The following is a 22,642-nucleotide window of genomic DNA, read 5'->3' on the forward strand; positions in this document are numbered from 1 at the left end:
GAACAGTAAAGTTGGAGTGTGAGCAGTAACAGACAACAGTAATATGAGACAATGATTAGAATTAACAGGACAGTGATGGATATAGTGAAGCAGAGAGTAGAAAACACAAAATTGCAAAAAAGAATGAGCAGGAAAATAGTGTTTTAAACGGACAGTAGAGTAAGCGTAGTGACAAAGGAGTCTGTAGAACGGACGAAATAGAAATGAGTAGTAAGTAGATAGTGTGGATAGGAAAGTAGTGTATGTATAGGCGAGCAAGGTGCATTAGGTAGTGAGAAATACACTGCTGTGTCAAAAGAAAATGGAATAAGTGTAGTGGCATGATGAAGAGATTATTCATTTAAATTAAGAGGAGAGACCGAAGTCAACTTGTTTGGGGTAAGCCACAGACAAGAGGTATAGGAAAGGTGATAAGAAAAAATTATGATAGATATTTTTCTGACGTTGATGCAAGACAATCATCTGGTTGTTAAAGTTTAGTTGTTGATACGACACAGTTAGCGAGAAGTAAAAGGTGAGATGATCAGAGTCAACTCAGATTGTATATTTACAAACAGCAGTTTTTTTTTACATCATCTCGAAACCACTTCATTGGTTCGAAGCCCTTCATTTACGTAGGTGTAAGCCAAGGGCGTCAAGGAGTGATATGAATGAGTGATGAGGAATGAAATACTTGAAGCCTGAAGCCTGAAAATCATAAACATAGTACATGCTGTAGCTCAGTTCTTCCCAAAGACAATCCGATGATGGTCAGGCAGCAAGACTGTCAGGATAAACGCAATGAGACCTACGTAGAGGATATTGGAAAGGTGATAATGATGAGTTACAATGCTCAGTAGATAACATGACAGCTCAGTTAAAAAAAATACAGATGGGGAAAGAAAAGTTCATATATTATTATGTTTAACACAATTAAAAGAATCGAAAAGAAAGGATCATGAATGAAAAAAAATACAGTAGCAGAGCTAGAAAATCACCAGACATTATAATATTTGGTACAAAGACAGGGAAAGGTTCACTTCCTAGAATATCAAACACAATGTGCATCAGAGAGACACACACATTAGCACTGTAAGCAGGCAAAGAAAGAATGACCATGGAAGAAGAACAAAGGTAACAGATGTTACAAACTGATTAGATACTTTGGTACAGTTTTTGACTTCAAATAGGAGATGGCGAAGTCGTAAGAGTATCAGGCTGAGAGAAGATAGGAGCACTGCCGTGACACAGAACCACATACTTGTCAATTAAGGAGGCATTCAAGTACTTCTTCCTGGCTAAAATATTTCTGACTGCGGCACGTCCGTATTTTCTTCTTCATAATTTATGTAACCTGTGCCTACAATAAAGATATAAAAAAGATACAAGAGAACAGTAAAGTGTAGTATGCATAATAAATCGCAGGGGAAGAGGCACAGCAATGCGTGTAAAGCTGACGAGAATACGGTCCACAGAAAGTGTCATTTCGGCAGCTGGTTAATTGCAGGCAGCTGGTGGTGAAAAGTAGTTGGGGAGCATTTATTCCGGTCGGTTATTAAAATGGGATTAATCGTCAAGTTGGGCCATTCCATATTATTTCCAATGTGGCCGCTAGTAATTAGGAGCTTGATTGTCTTGGGTAAATAAAGTATTGATAATTGACAGGCAATTTAGATATAACTGCTAATTAGGCTTTGCGGGACCTCGGTAATTGTATTTCATTAAAATTAAGCTCCAGTTCGAGTAGCTAATATATTATGTTTGACCTAATGACTATAAAACCTGTATAAAGGATCCCCTAATTATCGTGATTGATTGTGGTGTTCTTTTTATTGTGGAGTGGCGTCCTGTGCTGTTGTTTTTATTGTGGTGTGGAGTCCATGTATCTCATTGTTCTCTCTGATTTTTTACTTCTGATTGTGTGTGTGTTTGTCCATCACTTTACTACGTACATTTTGACCACGCATGTACACCATCACCTTTAGTTGTTCTGCACCAGTTTTGTAAATTCTGCCTCAACTATTACCTCTCCATTATCCACTAAGAATACAATTTCTAACCCATACAGCCCATGGATGTCTCACGTCAACTGAATGAAGCTTTGTGCCATTTGCCAGAATTAAATACAAGAATTAAGAGTCCACACCACAGTTGTGAAACATTTCTGAGCGAGCAAGACTGTGTTTTTGGACTTTTTAGGCTACTGACCATTGCCGCTGGAAGTCAAATTTCATGACATTTTCCAAAATATACGTCATGCCATGACTAGCCTAATAGTTGAGGGAAGAAAAGTTTTGGTGTTCTGTTGTTACCAAGTGAAAATCATTTTGACGTTTTTCAGACATATCCGGCTCTTACAGAGAAAAGTATCGTTCTACCGGACAATGATTTCCATGACAACAACGGTATACCTTGCCACGACTGGTTCAATAGCTGAGAAGGAAAAAGTTTTGGTGCACCTCGAGCACGGAAATATTATTAGCCATATGGGCAGGAATTTTACACACCAAATTTAGGTTAAAGTATAGTGCTCTCTCTCGTTTCGGTTGCTCAAGCAATAAAAGACGTTCCCGGGCTGCCAGGTTTAACCCCTTGAGTACGATGACGTCTTGTCTTCACTTTTTCATCCACCAACGTTTTCTTTTTTACAGGCACTTGAAGAACTTCCCTGTACTGAGGGGGTTAGTAACAATTTCCATTAAGCACTTTAGTACGATCATGTCATTTTAATTTTCATCTGCTTTCGACAGTTGACTTTATTCAGTTTAGGGGAGAACTCTCGTAGTGAAGGGGCTAACATTCTCGTGTCGGCAGATATACTCGTTAGCAGATTTTGAAAGCGTCTGTACTGAAATTGGAAACTGTACTCCTATTTCGTACAACACTTCCTGCTATAAAGTTTTGTATTCCAATATGAGATTTCTCATGTACAGTCAACTACAAAAGTCCGTTCGCCTCTCCTGCCTGTCCTTCATCGCTAGACTCCTAGACGCTTCAGTGTAACGTAGAGGACTGATGTGTGCATCCTCATCCATATTCGTATGTGATAATGTGAATCTTTGCTCAACACGTGTTATTCAAACATCTATGACTCCAGCGATGAGAAAGGCAAGGGAGGCAGTTTATTTTATAATTATTTTCTAAGTGATCCCCAATTTCATTCTCGTCCTCTAATCCTGTTACTAGTTGCAAAGAAGTAGTAAACAGAATTTCGCACCGCACGAAGACTTGCTGACCAGTAAGGAGGTGACAGTTGGCAGCTTTGCTAGACTACACGAGGGACCTTGAGCGATGACAGTGTTACTAGTATAGTCTGGAATGACTTCGAACTACCAACAGGAGGCCATCACCCGGCGTGAAATCCAAGCTACTACTATTCTCCAGCCAATGGGAGGGATAGATTGAGCAAAAACAATGGGTCACAAGTGTACAGCTGCAGACATTAATACACCTCTAATTTTCTGTGAAACCGGTACGAAACTACTACATATGTCAGGAGGTTTGATGAGCTGCGAAGATCACGCCACAGGGTTTCGAAAGTTGCCATTCACTTTCTTGTTTTTTTTTTTTTTGTCGTAATTATGAGAATCTCTTAATAAATTACACGCACGTAAAAATTCTGTCTTTTGAAAAAAAAAAAAAAAAAAAAAAAAAAAAAAGGCAGTTTCGGCCCAGTTTTGACCCCCTGCATGGTCAACAGAATTTTCATGAGTGTATAACTAACTTAAACAATTCACGGGACTGTGGAGGCGCTGAGGAAGGGAGCCTTCCAATGGTGGCATCGATATAACTGAGTGGTGGAGTTACCGTACCTGAATATTCAAACGTCCTTCAGCCACCCTCATTGTCCTCCGAGAGAAGGATGGTGGACTGAAAGAGAATAGCATCTTCAGTCTGCAACCCACTTGGTTGACGTCCTGTTGAACCTATAACACCAATACTTGCACTGTAAAATAAAGACAAATGAATCCGTTTTTATGTCCAGAACCGTACTTTTTTTTTGTCTCTCTCTCCCTCCTCAACTAATTCCATTCACTGGACGCTATTTTCATAAGAGCTTGTTGTGTATGAGTTTAGCCCTTTCAGCCAGACTAGTCATTTATATTTTGTTAGTTGCTGCCCCCAGACGATTTTATCTAGCTGATGAGAGGCTTTTCTAACTTGATGGGGGAAGTGGGGAGAGTACGTAGCCGTCATTAATCCGTTCAGTCCAAGTGGATGACATGGAGATATTTTATTATGTTCTTGTAACCTACGGCAGATTTTTTCCTCTTAGGAAAGACTAAATTTCACCTTGAGGGGTTACATATAGCCATCATTAATCCCTTCAGTAGTACGGGTTCTCCTAACCTGAATAAAATCGTCCCGTAGAAACAAAACGGAAAGATGGAAGCTGTTTAACCTTTTCATATCGGTGACCTCTTTCGTTATATACAGTAGATAAATCGAGCTGAGGAGAAACTTTTCGAAATGAATTAAGGTACAGCCTTCACATACCCCTTTTCAGTTAGGGGACTCTCCAAAACTGATTAATAACACCTGGGGTTAGCAACAATTATATATACCATTACGTCACGCCATCAGAAAATACTCGCCTACCCTTGGCAAAGGTTGGCGCAAGGCAACAACGAGACCGTAACCAAATTACTTTGTACATTCGGCGGAATACGACTGGGAGCTTGGGTGTCATGTTCCAGTTTATCCTTGATACCTGCAGACAGGTTTATTCAGATCAGGAGATATTTTTTCAAACGACAGAAAATTGCTTCATATATTGCGTCAGGGGTGCTGGAGAGGGACGCCATCATGTGCTGGCACGGATATAAGTGGGCAGCTCAACTTTCTGGTTATACAAAAGTCCATCAGCAATTTCCTATCTCCCGAAAGGAGGATGTTGGACTGCATGGAAAAGGACAGCTATAGCCAGCAATCTGCTGGGTATGATGGTACTTACTGTTCCGGTGACTTTATATTTTAATTTATCCTTGCTATCTCCAGACGCTGTTATTCAGCAAAGGAGATAGTTTTCGAGTAGGTGGAAATTGCTTCACTGACTTCATCAAGACCAGGGGCGATGTTTCAAAACAGCATGTTACATAGTTCATCCAGTTTAAGTAGGAGTAGTTTTTTGTCCTTTTCCAGCGTGTTTCCCGAAGTTCAGTGGCAGAAAAAGACTATAATATGGCTCAACATCCTTCCTGACTAGTACATATTCTATTGGTCTCTTGCTACAATTCAGTATTCAAGATGGGGCGATGGCAATTTCAGGCCCGGTTAAAGAGAACAGAGTAAAACAGCAGAAAAAACAAGAAATATGTCAAAACGTCAGCCTGTCGAAGAGGCTGAATAAAAACAAAGCTTTCATACACGTGCCACAGACGATTAAAAAAAAAAAAAAACTCATCTCCGTGAATCATAATCAAATTACTTTGTACATTTGCCAGAATTTGACACTGCGGCCACCGGCGGAAGATGTGATTAAGTGTGTGTGTGTGTGTGTGTGTGTGTGTGTGTGTGTGTGTGTGTGTGTGTGTGTGAGAGAGAGAGAGAGAGAGAGAGAGAGAGAGAGAGAGAGAGTGAATGCTTGTGTGTGTGTGTGTGTGTGTGTGAGAGAGAGAGAGAGAGAGAGAGAGAGAGAGAGAGAGAGAGAGAGAGAGAGTGAATGCTTGTGAGTGTGTGTGTGTGTGTGTGTGTGTGTGTGTGTGTGTGTGTGTGTGTGTGTGTGTGTGTGTGTGTGTGTGTGTGTGTGTGTGTGAGAGAGAGAGAGAGAGAGAGAGAGAGAGAGAGTCTGAGTGAGAGTGAATGCTTGTGTGTGTGTGTGTGTGTGTGTGTGTGTGAGAGAGAGAGAGAGAGAGAGAGAGAGAGAGAGAATGCTTGTGCGTGTGCTCGTGTGCCTGTGTGTTCATGCAGTGACCCCTTCCCCCCAGCAATATAATGGGAGGGGGGCTGACAATGGCCCCTCCCAGTTTTCATCGCCACATTTTTTCCCTGTGCCCACCAATCGAGTGTGGTTGTTATCCCCGTAATCGGATAATCAAGTCCAACTATGTGCAGGCCGATAGAGGACAGTTGGGGTCAGGTCGGGGGGACGAGAGGGGTTGGTGGGAGGGTGGGGCTGACTCACTTCGTGCTGCCCTGAGTATTTAGGAGCTTTGGTTTGGGATGAAAGGGTTGGAGATAGACATTACTTCCGCATGAGACTGAAGCAGATCGATTGATAGATAATTATATATATGTATATATACAGTATATATATATATATATATATATATATATATAGATAGATAGATAGATAGATAGATAGATATATATATATATATATATATATATATATATATAGATATATATGAGAGAGAGAGAGAGAGAGAGAGAGAGAGAGAGAGAGAGAGAACTGGGCGTTCAAGAGACACCCTCCAGCTTTTAGCCCTGTGCCTCGATTTGGAAGTTCTGTTGTGAGGGGGGGGATGACAAAAAAAAAAAAAAAAAAAAAGCGCATGGAAGTATTTCGTGCGGACTTTGAGACAGGATGCTCTTGACTGGAACTATAGGGCTTCCATTTTATTTTGGACCAGATTTTCGTCCTTTTGCACCTTATTACACGAAGCTCTGTGATAGAAAAAAGACAACGTTGCGGCACATCCTCATAAGAAGCATCGTTCGTTCGTTCGTTTGATGATTCCCTGCACCTATAATGCAGGCCTGGCCATATATTAGCCCGGTCAATGGGGTATGGGATGATTAAAAAAAACAGTAAGGAGGAAGACAGGGCCTGGGGATTGCCCAGCACGCACGCCCTGTCTCCTCACTGGCCTTGTGGTTTATGTGAACAAGCATCGTAATTAAATAATAATGTGTTCCTACTACGCAACATTCAAGGTGAAATGATGGCAATTCTAGGCCAAATCAGTGTAAAAGCCGTGTAGGATCAGTTTTGTTCAATCTGATGACGTATTTTTATATTTTATTCTGGCTACCATCAGACGATTCATTCAACTTAGAACAGACCTCCAACAGTGAAAGGGTTGATGAAGTCAGTATTTAATTCTTCCAGTGCGAAATGTGTCTCAAGAACTATACAAGTATAACAGTCCGGTGGTGGCAATAATAGAATTCAGAACATGCCATCAGGGTGAAGTGGTTAATCAATTAGTGGGATAATCTAGTCTCCATGGCAGTCAAGCATTATTAGAAATACATTAATATCTCGTATATTTTGCTTTAATACTCCCTCTGCTTTGCTTGTCAAGTGTCTGGGAGCTACATGAGTGAAGACAAAAATATTAACAAGCCATCTTTATACACCACCCTGGGCAACCAGTAAACTAAAGACATTGGTTTAGAACAGAGACAGTGAATGAGCTATAGAAATCCGAGTGGCACATTCTTTCAAGGACTATAAAACGTATGTATTAATTTGGAGAGCATTTTCGGACTGTTTACTTCGGACTCTGACATAGGCAATAAATTACAGAGGTACAGATGTCATTTTCTTAAAATGACTGCAAAAATATCCGTGAAATTCGTGAGCTTTATCAAACTGGCTACGTTGGCTTGGAACTCGGGCAATATTTGTACTCCTAAGAATGCCGTAAAGGATACAGATTTTAAGTATCCTTTTTCCTGACTCGTCAAGACTAGGGGTATCAAGGCTTTATCTGACTTTTCCAACTAAATGAACTCTCAAGCTTAATGAAATCACTTGGAGATAATTATGATGGAAGAAAGTCATCAGCGTACTGAACGGACATTAGCAAAGTTTACAGCTGGATTCCTCATATATATATATATATATATATATATATATATATATGACTGACCATGTGTGTGGACTGATGTTCAGCATTTATCAATAAAGTCTTTGGTACGACGTATTATTATTTTTTTCTTTCAGCCTCTGCCGAGAGAATTTATATCGCTTAGCGAAAACATCTCATAGTGATGGGGTTTAAGGAGAAAAGGAGAACGCCACTAATCCCTTCAGTAAGAGTTCTCCTTCATTTGAGTAAGAACTGTGACAGTCGGATTAATCAAATTTATCGTACGAAAGGGGTTTAATAGCTTCACTACGAGGACAATACTTTAGATAATTATTGCTTCTTTTTTTACGATTTAGCTTAACTTTGGAGAATATATCTGTCAGTGAAAGGGTTAATGAAGGCTTAACGAAACCCCTCCAGTGCGAAAAGTTACCCCTTTAGTCAGTAAACACGTCCGTTGGTAGCACCATAGCAAGAATCAGAGTTCAAAATACATCATCTGACTGAGGTGCTAAGAGTGTGAAAAAAGTAGCAGATTCAAAACATACTTTACATATAAGCGAATAAATTTTGCCTTTACTGTAAAGTAGGAATATTTTAATGTAGATTGTATTTTACTGTAAAATGTGTGCATATTACTTGGAAACAGTCCTCTGCAACTCAAATGAGAGTAGCAACACACTCGTTTTAAGTGACGACTGATTTTCCCATAACTGTACAGTATACGAGCTCATAAAAGAAGAATAAAAGTTTTAGAAGTCATGATCTACATATATATATATATATATATATATATATATATATATATATATATATATATATATATATATATATATATATATATATATATATATATAATGAAAGCTGCTGTTAGTCTAAAAAATTAAAATATCGATACGGCTCCATATTTCAAAACATTTATGTTCACTCATACAACCTGCAAATCCGGAAATCCGACTGCCCTAATGTTGCTATACTTCATCTACCTATCCATCTCTCTCTCTCTCTCTCTCTCTCTCTCTCTCTCTCTCTCTCTCTCTCTCTCTCTCTATATATATATATATATATATATATATATATATATATATATATATATATATATATATATATTGTGATCCAGATGTCGTGTACATAGGAAAATTTACATGTTAAGTTATATTTTAATCAACTTTGTGATCCCTCGATTTTGTTGCCATTTCTAGTGCAGTTTTCTCTCATCCTTTCGAATTTGCTATCCAGATCTGCTGCCAGCAAAAAATAAAATTATTTGGCAGCTGTCAACAAGTGGCAATCGGTAGCAAAAACTTTCTCCAGCAAAGAAATAACATCAACTTACAACGGCCATATCGTTATATTATAGTTTTAATATAAATCTGGAAAGCAGATATTTGAGTGAGTAACAGAAGTATAAAGAAACTACAATGAAAGCTTTTGGTTAGAACGCTGGATGGAGAACAAGTTACATATAGAGTTCGAGTATATTTCCATGTGACCGGTAATCTGAGCCACCGTCTCTGTCTACCTACCTACTGTATATCTGCCTAGTAACCTACGTGTATATAAAGTATCCATCTATCCATCGGCCTGCCTATCTATCTCTGTACGAGTATCTGTCTAGTTAACTAATTAGCTAACTATCCTTACTTTTTTACGCGTACATATGTATTAATTCATTGATCGGTGTTATAAACAAATGACTGGTAGGAATTTCTTGAGAAAGAAATCTATCCTGCTGTATCAGGCAGCAAAAATAAATGTAAATAAATAAATAAATAAATAAAACAGTAAAGGTATAACAATGATAGCGGAAATTTGAACGGGGTAAATTTAAATCTATTGAATGATGGTATTTCTCTGATTTATGAACACTGGCGCTGCGTCATTCCATACCATGTTGTCTTGACGGGTTGACCAATGGGTTGACAAGTAGCAGTTATCCCTTGAACCTAGTGATGTCTTTTCATTTTAATGCGGGTAAAGTTATCTCCGGACGATTTTATTTAGTTTAGATTTTTTTTTTTTTAACTGGGAGGGCTAGATAAGGTTTTCATTCATCGCTGCGCAACAAGAGTTCTTCAGCTTATATAGAATCGTCTGTTCGGCAGCAAGAAGAAGCTAAAAAAATATGTCGCCGGATTAAAAGGATTAAGTACCATAACAACAGAGAATCTATTTTTCCTCCATCATGACATCGCTGGGGTTCGAACTTGAGTTCCTTGTGCAGACTTTTACTGAGAATCATTACACGGAGGGGGTCAGGATATACGATCTCCTTATTACCTATAAATGGAACTGTCGTGTGGGATCTTATACCGAAATTCTTAAGCACTCTTGCTGGGGTTGGTGTCTCTGGGTTAATTCCTTCAAGCTTATATAAACCAACTTTGCTCAACTGACATAAACCTTAACAGTCATGGGTTTCAGAAGCTATCTGTTAACTTCTTCACCGTCATAGATACACCTCGATGTTTTATTTCAGCTAATACCAGGCGATTATTTTCGTCGGTCAAGAAAATTACCCACAGTCAGAGGGTTAACGAACTAATAACCACACACGAAGAGAGCAATACGTATCAGGCCCACAACAATTTTCTTCCAATATAAAACAAGTAAGAGTGAATCAGTAGGATGAGTGTTGTATCCAGCACTCTGTATCACCCGTCAGTCACTCAGTTATGCAGCTCCCTAACTCATCTGGGTGGACAATTATCATAGCATCAGTCTGTCCACCTACTCAAATAGTCATTCAGCAGTCGTAATGAACTAGAGTCCTGTAATTTACACACAGGCACACGCACACTCACATACATACATATACGCACACTGGAACGCAAACGATCACGCGCTCACTAATTCTTTTTACCCACCCTGACTCACACGCATTAAAGTTTCGCTCCTAAGTTCGCGCGCGCGCGTGCGTGCGAGCATGTGTGTGTGTGTGTGTGTGTGTGTGTGTGTGTACTTAGGCATTTCACACACACGCATATACACTCGCCTACACACGTACAGGCAAATGCAACCAGCACACACACACACACACACACACACACACACACACACACACACACACACACACACACACACACACACACACACACACACACACACACACACACACACACACACACACACACACACACACACACACACTTCTCATCACGTGAAAACAAAAAAATAGTGAAAAACTCCGCAAGCGCTGTTCATTTTTACGGTTAATCTGCTTCATCCAAATACGGCTCATCTCTTTAAGCCCGTTCATAAGAGAAAGTTATATGTTTGGTTTGGAAATACCTGGCTTTACCTGCTAGTAGAAATATTAGCAATTCATCTATTAATCTCGTAGACCTGTCATCGATTACCAATATTATTACCGCTCGTACGAGGTTAAATGGATAAATGAATGGAGGATATTTTGACCGTCCCATTTGGTGTGTAGACCCTCCATACTAGATTCGATCCCACAGAGGTGAATGGAGACTTTTCGATCGGGTCATGCCACCAAGGGATGTAAGCAGGTCATTTACTCGCATGAATATTAGAGTACGGCAGCCTAGCTTTGGGTCCCTACAACTTGAGAGGGGTAGAATGAGATGAGCTGTCGCTGCTACATCATCATTATCACCATTAGCAGCAGCAGCATCGTCATTATCATCGTCATCGTCGTAGTCGTCATCATTATCCTCATCATCATCAAGATCATCATCCTTTCCGCATGCCTAACAGAAGGTTCTGGCTGGATCACAAGGAACTCAAGAGATCTGATTCAGCAACACATGGGACGTATGAACCATTTGATGGTCGGGATAGCTCTCATGTTCTATTTCTTCTGAGAGGAGAAGGATTTTACTCCGCTGATTGCGATTTACAGAGAGCAATTTTATTAATACTAGTAGCATTAACTCTCATGGACTGGGCATCTCTAGTATTCTCTATCCGCTAACTCCAGACGATTTCATTCAGTCAAGAGTGTCATAGAAGCCCGACTGAGTTAAGGGCGCCATTTTTTCCCGATCAGTGCCCTGCTCTCTTTTCCAGACTCCTTACCAAGTCTTTCCTGAGAAGTACGAGGCAATTCGCACGGCTGAATTCGATCCAACAGACTATTGTTTACAGTCTAGCTGTATGCTTTCTTCTTCTTGGTTCCCCATTTAGTTCTCTACCACCACTTACTCCTCATCCCCACTCCTCTACACACTCCATTTCCAAGCAAAGTGTCGAGCAAATCAAGAAGCTTAATTCAACAACACAGGAAGCTAATTGTTAGGCTTCGATTAGTGTCCTGCTACCTCCTCATCCTCACCGCCACCCCTCTACACACTCCATCCTGCAACATCTGCAACGGTTCAAGAAGCCAAATTGGACATAACCGGTTGTTGATTACTGTGCAGTTATCCACAGTCTTCCTTCTGGCTCTCCAGTTAATGCCCTATCATCTTCTCCTCACCCCCACACCACTACACACTCCAACTTTCAAACCTCTGCACATCTGAATAGCTTCCTGTAATTCAAGGAGCCTAACTTGACTCAACAGACTATTGGTTAAAACCTTTAGAGTGCAATTATGTATCGACTTCGTGATCCCTCGATTAATGACCTCTCATCTCCTTCTCACCCACAATTTCTGTCTGTCTGTCTATCTATGCATCTGTCTATCTGCCTATCAGTAGTAACATGCCTTAATACCGGAAGGGGTGACCACAAGCAACACGTCTTCGTGCCGCCCTCTTATCTACCACATGGCGGCCCTTCCTCCAAGTCACACACCCCTCTCTCATATATCTCTCCACTCCATCCCTCCATCTCATCCTTGGACCCCTTCTCCCTCTCTACCATTCCAACTCGCTTACATACACTCTTCTAGTGCTTCTCTCATTCCCCATCCTCCCCACATGGTCCAGCCATCATACAGTACTTCTTTTCAATCACATCCACATCAACACCACAACGCTCCATCACTTTCTCACACTCCAGTTTCCGCTCCTCTGTACAGCAACTTCTGCGCCTCTGCACACCCCAGCTTCCACAAATCTATATTCTCTAATAACTTCCTGCAGTTCTAAGACACCTAAATAAATAAAACCATGTTATTGGTACTAGTGCAGTTATAATACCATCGTTTTCCTGGTTCCTCGATTCCTGGTTTCTGCTACCTCTTTCTCGTCCTCACAATTCTACACACTCCAACTTGCTACAAGAGTTTGAGTGACTTCAAGAACTTTAATTGGGCAAAACACGTCATTGGTTACAGTGCAGTTATCAACCACTGTCTTCCTCGTTACCGATTCGTGCCCTACCATCACCACCTCCTCACCTCCACACCTTTACACACTCCAGTATCTTCCTGCAATTCAAGATACCTAATTGGACTGGACACGCTATTGATCAGAGTACAGTTATCTACCATCGTTTTCCCGTTCCCTGATTAGTGCCCTACCATCTTCCCCGTTCACCCCCACACCTCTACACACTCCAGCACTCATATATCTGCACACTCCAGTAGTTTCCTGCAATTCAAGACTCGCTATTAAACAAAACACGCTTTTAGTTCAACCGCAGTTATATAACACCTTCTTCCTGGTTTTTAGATTAGTGTCTTACCATACACACCCGAGTATCTTTCTGCAATTCAAGACACCTTTTTGGACGAAACAGTCTATTGGTCAGAGAGAAATTATCTACCATCGCCATCCTGGTTCTCCGTCTAGCATCCTACCAGAACCTCGTGCTCACTCCCACAGCTCTACACACTCCAACACTCACACCACACACTCCAATACGTCTCTACAATGCAAGACACCTAATTGGACAAAACACGCTAGTAGTTCGACTTCAGTTATCTACCACCTTCTCCTGGCTCTCCGATTAGTGCCCTACCACCACCACCTCCTCCCACACCTCTGCACACTCCAACTTCCGCAGTTTCACCACTTTTGCCTACCCGGTGCTTCCATTAAGAGCGGGTCCCTCTGCCTTGCCGGATAAAAGTGAACTTCCAATTACTGTGTTTGACGCCAGTTTCAGTTGTGCTTGCAAATGATAGTCGACGGGTTCACAATGAAGTTTGTTAATGAGCTGAATTGATGAGCTCATTTTGGAGAACTAGAAACGAAATGTAATCGCACTTCACTTAGTAGGTGTTTAATATTACTTTGTTGCCGCAGTATATCTTGTTACACACACACACACACACACACACACACACACACACACACACACACACACACACACACACACACACACCAAGTTGAGCGTTACACAAGCGGTCAGTTTTGATCATCATCCTGGCAATTCAGTAACCTATAAAAAAAAAAAAATAGATAAGTGGTGCGGGGCACAACATACCTCGCCCGATGGCAGTTATTTTAGTGCTGTTAAATACTGATTCGATAGTGCCATTTAGTGTCAGTAAATAATGAAGGTAGCAACTAACCTCGATTTCAGCTTGCCTTGTGGGACTCCTAAGTAAAGTCTACGGTAATGGCACAACTAATTTCACATTCAAGAACTCGCCATATGAAACTCCTTGTCTTGCGTTTTACATTTCAAACTTGAGGACATTACCTCCACAATGAAATCAGTTCCATTGGAGACCAGTGCCCATATATCCTGAAAGTTTCATGAAATTTCATTCCGCCATTTTTCCGTAATGTTGTTAACAAAAAAAGAAACAAACATACAAACTTAACCAAAAACAATACTTCGCCGGACTCCGTTCGGGCGAGGTGATAATGAATGGGAATTATTCACCAGGTCAGTTGTTAATGTCATGAGCTGTGTATGTTGAGAAACAGCATAGAAATTCGTGTCAGCAACCATGCTGATACGAAAAATAAAGAACATTCTAGGTCCTCATCGTCCCTGCCTTTTTCTTCCCACCAAAGGCAAGGGAAAGGAGAACAGTAAAACAAGGAGATAAAGAGAAAAGACAATTGGCAAGTGCAAATAGCTTCCACCAGAACACCCCGTGAAATAGGCCACTATTCCACACTCTCCCCTATAACGCACTGATTTTTTTTTTTTTTTAACCTAAAAGAGTACTTACCAGATCTCCGGACGACAAGCCAGCCAACAATACATCTCTCTGGTGCTGGACGAATGGACGAACGTACAGGCAAAAAGGAGGAGAAAATAATCATTGAAGATACAGCATGGAGAAAATCTAAGCACTGTAAGACCTGGACAATGCTGGGAGCAGTACTCTGAGGTGGTCAGGCCCTAGGAAAGAATGGAGAATGAAAGACTGACTAGGAGAGAGAATGTGACTGTGTGTGTGTGTGTGTGTGTGTGTGTGTGTGTGTGTGAGAGAGAGAGAGAGAGAGAGAGAGAGAAGATGAGGTGGAAGGACGGGGCGGTGAATTACATGAGGTTTCGCCATGGAGATAATGGAGCGCGTGAGGTTTCCTAGAACAGTGTATGCGAATGAAGTGGAGGGAGAGACGGTGCGAGGGAGACCTTAGACGAGGTGGATGGACGTAGAGGCCTATGAATGATGATGTTGTGAGCTGAAGGAAGGACAGCGAGATGGCAAACAACAGGGCAACAAGTAGGGGATCTGGTAGTGGCAACCTCCTCCTTGATTGAAGTGCCTGGGAATAGATACAGAGATAGAAAGACAGATAGATCGAAAAATTGATAAGCAGACAGACAGATGGATTCCTAGTTTGATGTATATACTGATGTTTTCCAAAATACCACAATGTTTTCAATACAACTGCTAATGAAAACTGAGGAATACCGAAAAATAACCTGTACTAAAGGAATGAAACATAAATCCGCATTCTGCAAATTACTGTGGGCAGGCATTTACGTCAAACAAGGTTACATAAATCGAAGGCTTTCAGTACTAAGGTGATCTGAATATACGTAAGCCATGACGGGAATTACACGTAGGAGGTATAGCAAGGAGAAAAAATCTAGTTTGATGATTTGGTTGTATAAATGGAATGCGGGGAAGATGACACTGTAAATTTTGAATGAAGATAATTCATGTACCGTGATTATTACATCCGTGCTTGCCTAGCGGAAGCAGGTGTTTTGTCTGTGTGTTAAGTCACTGTTATAATTATCAAGGCCATGTTGAAGTTCATATGTGATTTAAACCAAATTTGGTGGAAGGACTGAGCGTAATGTAAAGTGAACGGGCTCGATTTTGAGAAGAATCAGCCACATGTTACGATAATAATTCGAACGGTATGTCTGTGTTAATAAAATAACTAAAATAGTTCTGATATAATACAGACCAAACTTGGTGGAAGGGTTGAAGATCAGCTAAGAGTTGACCTACGGTTTTTGAGAACCACTGATTAAAGGTAAACGCCACACGGAAAGGTCAACTACAACAGGTATATTTAATTTACACCAAACTTTGTGGGGCAGGGACGGTTCAAGGTAAAGCAAGGATAAGCAGACTCGATTTTCAGGAATCTCTCTCAGAGGTGAAGGTCTCATGGAAAAATCAAAAGCCAAAATCACAGGACAAGGCCAACTCAAATAGTTGTGATCTGATTTGGGGAAAACTTGATGAAACTTAAAAGGTCAGGTAAGAATAAGTTTTTGAGAGCAATCGGTCAATGGTCAAGGTTACAGGCCAAACTCAATGGTTCGGGCCAACACCTTTTAATGTTGGAAGCGGATATCGCACTGTCTGAATGGTCTATCTTGTTTTTATATCTGAAAGGCATGAAATGAAGCACATGCCACAGGTACAGCAAGGTGATATTTATGTACTATGGTGATTTAGATGTTTAAAGGACATGCCGGAAAGTACACACCGTAGATTCAGCAAGGAAAATTAATCTTCGATGGTGATTTAGATGTATAAAAGGCATGAGAGTAAGCACGTGCCATTAGTACAGAATGGAGACTATACCCATACAGTACTTCGGTGATTTAGATAAATGAAAGACATGAGAGAAGTTAGAAGTTGTGGGTATAGCAAGGGAAAGATTAATGCCCTACGGTGATTATGATATATGAAAAGGCATGAAAAGAAGCAGACGACATAGCCGCAGCTGTATGTCCTGACCCTCTCATGGTTGTGTCTTCTCAAGTATTATGTTCTAGTTAACCCCACAAAATCTTTTTCAGCCAAATGTGTCACAGGATCCTGAGAGCTAATACTGTCCTCTCAAATATTCTGTTCCAGTTATTGGCAGACGATTTTATATAGCTAAGCGGGTCTTATTATTCGAAATCTTAATAGTGTTAATTATTACCCTTACCAGTACTTCTTTCATACTTGGGACAGTTAGAACAGGTATTCTATTCCAGTTGACGACAGGAAATTTTATTCAGCCGAAAATTTGTTACAGGATATTGATAGCATTAATGCTGTGTCCTTTAGGCCTCTCAGATCGAAACTGCTTTAAACTTCTGTTACAGCTAACACCAGGAGATTTTACTGTGCTAAGAGTAAGTCATACGATCTTGAGAATGTTAATGCAATCACCTTTAACCTCTTCAGTTTGTAGATATATTTTTTTCATTATATTCTTGCTGTCTTCAGAATACTTTATTCAGGACTGGTCAAACTTTATGAGCTGGAGAGGTTAGAAATATCCTTCATTTACCCTTAACTAAAAGAGATCTCAAAGCTGCATAAAAATTTTTGTGCATAGCAAGGCCGAATCAATAAACGCGTCACCAGAATGAAAGGGTTAACATTCTCACAGTCGGGACAACGTTATTCCAGCTAACGCCAGATAATTGTATTCAGCCGAGAGGGTGCCAAAGGAGCCTTAGAGTTATTTGTATATGAAAGGTATAGAGTTTTAGCCCCTTCACTATGATAACGATTTCTTCTTTTCCATTCTGGCTGCTACAGAGCGATTTTATACAGAATAGGTAGGTCATGCTGGGGACTATGGGGTAAAAAACAATATCCAGTTATCCTCCATCAGTACAATGACAATATATATTTTTTCTATTCTCGCTCCCAAAGGAGGATTTAATCCAGGTAAGAAATGACATGTTGGAGTGAATGGGTTAAAGATTGATAATAAAGTGTCTAGATCAAAATGAACAAAGGAATTAATAAAAGGTGAAGACGAGATGGGGAAGTAATTGAGAAAGCAGAAGGAACGAGATAAAAAAAAAATAATAATAACGGAGACGAGCAAGAGGCATTCCCTAAGTTGAAGAAAATCATTTGGAGATAAAAATGAAAGATGAAGTCATATTAGTGAAGGTGGTATTAAAGCTTAATTTCCAGCCTGTCAGAAACGTAAGTAAACAACAGTATTTGCAAAACTTTCTATATTTTTTTTGCTCACTACGTTCCATATGCAGATTAATATTATTATTATTATTATTATTATTTTTACTATTATTATCCTTACATCGCAAGTGCTTTGTTGAGGGAGCAATAAATTCGGCGAGAGTTGGTGTTATGGATTGTATAATACTCATGAGTACCACTTTCTGACGACTTAAAATGAAGCTATACCATGGGAGTTTATACTTGAACAACAGGATAAGACTCCCAGTTTCCTTTGTCATAAAAAGTTATATTGTAACTATAATTCTTTCTGGTGCTGTTGTCATTGAAGTATACATTATATTAACGCAGCAGTAGAAAATACTATAATACTTTTTCCAAATAATTTATAATGAAACTAACCATAAGGTATTATTTTTAGAGGGAATTATACAGAAATGACACTATAATTCAAGTAATACTTCATGACATTTATTAGGTAGCCACATTTCCAGGGATATTATTACTATTATTATTATCCCCCAAAACGTTTTCTCCATGGCGCGGCAATAAAATCGGTGAGAGTGAGTGTTATGGAAGGGGAGTCAGCTGGATGGATTGGTGCGCCGTGGCTGCCTTGTGACTAGCATTAATGGTGAGGTTAAAGCTGAGCGGGAGGAGGAGGAGGAGCTGGAGGGAAGAAGACACCAATACTGATAGGAATGGAGGAAAGAGAGAGGTGGACGAGGACAGGTAGAAGAGGAGAGACGAGAAGAGAAGAGGGAAGGAGATGGAATCAGTGGTAATTCAAAGAGGACTGGAGAAAGGAAAGAAAGAAAAGAGGGAAGGTGAAAAAGGAGGGGAGAGATAAGAAGAGAGTGGAAGAGAGACACGAATACTCTCATGGAAAGACGGAAATGAATGTTTATACTGATAAGAAAAGGAGGGGGGGAGGTTGCCAAGGTGAAAAAGAAATGAGAGGAAGGTGAAGGGATGAGGAAAGGAGATAGAGATGACACCAATACAAATAAGAATAAGGAAGAGATGGGAGAAGAAGGGGAGTGAGAACGGGGAGGAAATACAAGAGGAAAGCGGGAAACAAGAGGGGTGAGGGAGATAACCAATACAGATATGAATAAAGGAGAGAGGGAGGGAAGGAGTGAAAGTAGGAGAGAGAAACAAGGAGAGAAGAGGAGGGGAGAGGCGAGGAAGACAACCAACATGACACAGAAGGATTGACTGAAATGCAACAAAAGGAGGTGGAGGGTCTTACCGAAGAAGGGTTGAAAGGGAGTGGAAAGAGAAATACTTTGGCGAGAGTATGGAGAAGCAGAGAAAGGAGGAGAGGAGGAGAGCGTGGAAGAGGAGAAGTTAAGGAGGGAAGACGTCAGCAGTGATACGAATGGGGGAGAGAGGAGGGATATGAGAGGGTCATGGGAGGGGTAAAAAATGGGAGCATTGGCAGGATGAGGGAAGTGGAGGGGAAGAGGAGTTGGAAAAAATAATGATACTGCTTCGAATGAGAGAGGAGGGGAAGACGGGGCAATTCAGGTGGGTGAGAAGGGGGAAGGGTGATAAGAGGTAAGTAAAGGAGAGGATGGGGGAGGGTGAATAACTAATACAAATATTACAAGAAAAAGAAATATCAAAGGGAAGAGGAAGGGTGAGTATGAGAGGTTATATAATTGGAAAGGAAAACAGGAAAAGAGAGGTGAGAAAGGAAAACACCTAACAAAAATATGAATGAGGGAAAGGGTGAGTGAGAAAAAGGAGGAGGAGGAAGAGAGATGTTGAGGAAAGGAGAGAAGCTGGAAGAGAGAAGACACCAATGTGGAAACAGATACGGGGAAAGAAGGGGGAGAAGGAGAGGGAGAGAGGAGGAAACAACAGTGGGAGAGAGGCAGGAGGAGGAGAGAAACTTGAGGCTCTGGAGGAGGAAATGAAGGAGAGGGAAGGCAAGGGGGGAGTTAAGAAAGGAGAGACGAGCGAAGAAACTAATTTAATATCGATACCGAAGAAGGGGGAGAGAGAGGGTCTTGGGGAGAAGCGGGGTAAGAAGGGAACGTAGGAAGGAGATCAGGATGGGAGGCGGCAGGAGGGGAAGGTAAAGGGGAGGGGGAGGGCAGAACTGCGTGGAAAGGAAGCCAAGATGGGAGGGGTAGACGAGGGGGCTCTCACCTGGGGGTGGGGGGCACTGAGGGTAATTACGATATCAGATAACAGGAAGGGTCGGGCTAGATGAGGCGCCTCCAGACAAGAGAGGGAGAGAGAGAGAAGCGGAAGCGTGTACAGAAAAAGAAAAAAACGAAGATATAAAGAATGAAGGAGAACATGCAGGTAAGAGCACTCACTGTCTTAAAGAAGCGACCCCCTGAAAGAAAAGGAAAAAGCTAGGAACTTTTACTGCAATGGATAGACTACACCCTTGACTTAGAGAGCTTTCTTTTATACGATATTCTAGCCACGACCAGATTTTTTTTTTTTTTTTTAGCATGTGAGAGCCTGCAGTAACGGAAAGTTTAATGAAGTCTGTTAACTGTTTAATCATAACAGCTAGATAAACATATCTAAAACTCAAGAAAAAGCATCTGATGATAGCTAGAGTATAATGTAGAAGTTGACGGAGAGAGGTAAGTAACTGGATAACCTGGGATCAAGTGGAGGTGAAATAAAATATGGAAAGTGATTAACCCGTAGTACGATTAGAGGCCACACGAGCTGGAATTGTTCGATGGCAGATATAATGCACGTCAAGATATCTACTGTCGTCAGAGAACTGCCGGAGAGTGGAAGTTTAGGCGATGTGGTCCCTTTTGGCTGAATAAAGTCGTCTGCCAGTAGCAAGAATAAATCATTATCTCACTGTTAATTTTAAATCCTAATCTCACTGTTAATTTTAAGTATAAATTGAAACATGCGGTCCAGCTGAATTAAGGCCACGTATTATGAGGCAGAAAGGAGAAAATACGTGGCGGAAGCATATTTGGGCCCGTATTTCCGTCGGTTTAAGGAGCTCCGTAACGCCTTTTCCTAAGCAATTTTTAAACACTTTATTGTCCTATTCTGTGTTACATAAAACCTTCCAGTATCGCCATACCCTGTAAATAATGTGCAAAGAGGATATTAACCAACCATATTCAAAACTAAATTTCTAAGGAAGAGGTGTTAGAGTGCTTCCTTAAGCGACGAGAAATCGAACCGAAGACTTGTATAAATTAGATAGGAACCATTTGAAGCTGAAAGCAAGGCATACGAATCAGAAAGAGGGATATAATGTAGCTGAAAAGGTAACATATGAAGCAGAAACGAGAACATATCAAGCAGCAGGAAAAGCTTATGGAGCAGAAACGCGAAGATATGAAACAGAATAGAGATTATTATGAAACAATAAAGGATGCTAAATGACGCAAAAAGAAGTCGATATGAAGCAGAGAGCAAAACATATGAAGCGGAAAGCAGTACCTATGAAGCGGAAATAAACATATGAAACAGAAATAAACATATGTAGCAGAAATAAATGTATAAAGCAGAAATAAGAGCGTACGAAGCAGAATAGAGAAATTATGAAGAGGAAATAATATATGAAGCAGAAAGGAGATAATATAAGTATAATAAGAATGACAGATGGTGCAAAACAGAGTCTGTATGAAGTAAAAAGGAGACACAAGAAACCGAAAGAACAAATGAAGCAGGAAGAAGAACATATAAAGTAGAACGTAGAACATACGAGGCAAATAATAAAACATATGAAGTAGAACGACGAACGTGTAAAGCAGAAATAAGAACATATAAACCAGAGACAATATGTAAAGCAGAAAGAAGGTATGAACGAGAATGGAGCATATGTACAAAGCAAAAGAAGATATGAACCGGAAAGAAGAATTATGTAAGGCAGAAATAAGAAGCTATAAACCAGAAAGGAGAATATGTATAGCAGAAATAAGACATGAGCCAGAAAGAAGAATATTTACTGCAGAAATAAGAACATAAGAACCAGAAAGAATATGTAAAACTAAAGCATATAAGAACCGGAAAGGAGAATATGTCGAGCAGAAACCTGAGCTTATGAACCAGAGAGGAACATACTTAAGCTGAAAGGAAGGCAAAGGAAACATAAAGACGTATGCTGTATGACAAAATTAACGATACGCAGCACAAAAATTATATGTAAATGAATCAGAAACTTTAGCATATTGAGGGAGCCAAAAGTGCATTGGTTAGCACACCCTAAATACAACTGAATGAATTCCAGTTCGATTCTCGGATCGGTGAGACCTGAGGACACAGTTTTCACCCTTGTCCCTCTTCGCCAAGTGGTTCATCTGGTTGTGTGGATGCTGACTGACTACTGTTGTTTATACTGTATTTGAAAACTGGGTCTCTGAGAAAACTGATCTGCATAACCTTATAGTCGCCAGGCATTCAGAAGACAAATGAACCGTAAAATCATGTATCTACTCTACATATCATGTGCTTCTCCATCATATAAGTCGAGAGGAAACTGTTTTATATATCGGAAAGGGAAATGGGGCCTTGCTTTGTATATTCAGCCGAGCCAACAAAAAATCTGAATTAGTAATGCATTGAAAGGGAGAGAACAGATGAGAATGGGTGAAAAATGCTAATAGTACCGTATGGCAGGTGGTTTAACGAGGATCAGATTAACTGGGGGGTGGCGACAGAAAAATCGGGTTGCGTATCAAGAGGCAGA

At 40.5% G+C, this 22,642-nt stretch overlaps 1 protein-coding gene across 2 annotated transcripts in view; it reads left to right on the forward strand.

Moving 5' to 3' along the window:
- LOC145416322 (opioid-binding protein/cell adhesion molecule-like) overlaps positions 1-22,642 on the forward strand; it is a 395,407-nt gene that overhangs the window by 313,171 nt on the left and 59,594 nt on the right. The gene's annotated exons all lie outside the window — the stretch shown is intronic.

Source organism: Coenobita brevimanus, chromosome 13 (genome assembly GCF_032717465.1).
Source record: "Coenobita brevimanus isolate Jiangsu-jjx chromosome 13, ASM3271746v2, whole genome shotgun sequence".
NCBI lineage: Eukaryota > Metazoa > Arthropoda > Malacostraca > Decapoda > Coenobitidae > Coenobita > Coenobita brevimanus.